The sequence below is a fragment of the Peromyscus eremicus genome, chromosome 1 (assembly GCF_949786415.1).
Source record: "Peromyscus eremicus chromosome 1, PerEre_H2_v1, whole genome shotgun sequence".
Lineage (NCBI taxonomy): Eukaryota > Metazoa > Chordata > Mammalia > Rodentia > Cricetidae > Peromyscus > Peromyscus eremicus.
Window position 1 is genome coordinate 120,608,902 of NC_081416.1, and position 2,295 is coordinate 120,611,196.

The window sequence follows — 2,295 nt, forward strand, 5'->3', positions numbered from 1 at the left end:
AGAGAGAGGGTGGATACAAAGGGACAGGGAGGTAGAAGGAATTGGGATGCATGATGTGAAATCCACAAAGAATCAGTAAAAAGTTAAATTAAGATAAATAAAACTCACCAGTATTTCTAAGGCTTAAATGTTTATGTTAACAAGACCAGTTTTAACTTAGGATTTTTTAAACAAATTTTAGAGAACAGAGAGAGGAAAAAAATAAGTTATTTACAGAAGATATCTACATATGTACTAAGGTACAAATCTGCTAACAGAAAAGACTTCAGAACATGCTGGCATCTCAAAAGCAGTCCTCAAGGGCTTCATGTTCTCAGATTCTCTCAACACCTAAGGCTCTTCTTCATCTTTGATCTTGGAGGCCAAATGGTACTTTAAGTGACATATTTCAGCAATTTTATACTCTACAGCAAGGGTACCCCTGCAGACACACTGGGTGTTACTCTAGGATACAGTGGAGTAGCTTATGTGAAAAAAGCTAGTGGAATTTGCTCCTTAATCTCTATGGTAACCACTTTCTTCTCTTTATCAACATTACTTGCTAGAGAAAATTTAATGTTCCTATTTCCAAGTTCTTCACTTGCAGAAAACTTCACCCAACTTTTGCACAGGATATTATAAGAGCATCTCCAATAAGATGAAGGTCTCAGCACATATGTGCAGATTCACCAGAATGCATCTTTACTAGACAGCTGTACTCTTGTTCTGGGATTCCAAGATGCTCAACATCTAAATTCATTAACTTCATTTCATACCCTGCCACTGTTCCTTGGTTTGGTGTGTCAAATATTAGCACTGAAGAATCCCATTATCTTAATCCTTTAGTGCAATGAGATATAATTACCACCACATTTTAGTATTTTGAACATTCTTGTAAAGAACACATTCACAGCTAGTCTTTCATAGAAGTGGTACCTATCAGAGACTTTGGAGCTCAGGGTGTACTGTACCAAGGAGACATGAGCATCCATGCTCTGCAGGCTCATACTCTCTAAGCTATTGTCTCTACAGAGCTCATAGATGAAGTCATTGAGGTTGATGAGGCTGTTGAGCACCTCCAGGGTCTTCTTTAGGCCCTGGGCCAGTCAAGATTTAGACACAGTGGCAGAGTCACAATGGGGACAAGGAGTGAAGCCTGGCCAATTTAGGGCTCCCAGGTCATGAAACAAAGGCAGTGGTAAGGACTCTAGAGCAGAGGACTACCATTCCACCATACTTACATACTATAATCTACTATCACTGAAAGATGATAATTGACCTCTCTGAACTTCTAGCTTCATCATGGAACCTTGTTATCCTCCCTTGCTATAGGAAGCAAAAGCTATAAGAAGTGTAAGCCCACAATATGGAAATAGAGAGTTACCCAAATGAGAGAAATTATGGATTTTACAGAAAATGCACACACTCTGAAATGCAGGAGTGGGAGTATGAAAAGGGAGAGCACATGAACTGGCCTCAGCTGGATCCTTCTTTGCCCCCTGCTCTTTCTACTTGATCCTGTTACAGAAAGGACATGGGGACTATTCTCAGCCTTAGGCTGCATTGTGGTTTACTGGGGAGACAACATGACAATCTATAAAAGCAATCACATCTTTTCCATTCACTCTATGACAGAAGTCAATTCTGGGGGTATGTGATGAACATTAAGCACATTACTGGATTATTTAGAGGTTAAGGGAGTTATAAATTTCAGACACATAATATGTATGAAAGCAACTGACATCATGGAGTACTCACTACACATTAGCTATTGTTTCTAGTGCTTCACATTATCAACAAGTTCAGATTCACACACCCTCTACACCTTAAATTTATTTTATTTCCCTATCACCATCATAGAAACCCAGACATAAATAAGGAAGTTTCGTAAATTGCCAGCATCACACACTTTAGAGGTTTTTTTAATATAAGTATTCTGACTATAAATCTGTTTGAAATTGCTCTTAATTGAGACGTAATTAATCTTCAGCAAATTGCACATATCTGAAGCACACAGCAGGGTTAAGTTTGGCAAGTGTACACAGCTGTGAAGCCAACCGCACAACTAATAACACAACTAAGGCAACGGATCCACCTACCCCAGACCCTGTCTTTCCTATCCTGTTACTCTCCATGTGCATGGCTTCACTTCAAGCCAGCTCAAGTCCCAGGCTATGGTCAATCGGCTCTCTGGCTCTAGCAAACCATCCACACATTATAGAATTCTATCTATGTGAAGTTGTACCAATAGCACCTTTTGTATTTAGCTTCTTTCACTTAGCATAATTACTTTTGGATTTATTCAATTTTTCACAT

The 2,295-nt window shown here is 39.1% G+C and overlaps 1 pseudogene; it reads right to left on the bottom strand.

The window, feature by feature from the left end:
- Positions 1–330: 330 nt before the first annotated feature.
- On the bottom strand, positions 331–986 carry LOC131916633 (proliferating cell nuclear antigen-like; annotated as a pseudogene).
- Positions 987–2,295: the final 1,309 nt, after the last annotated feature.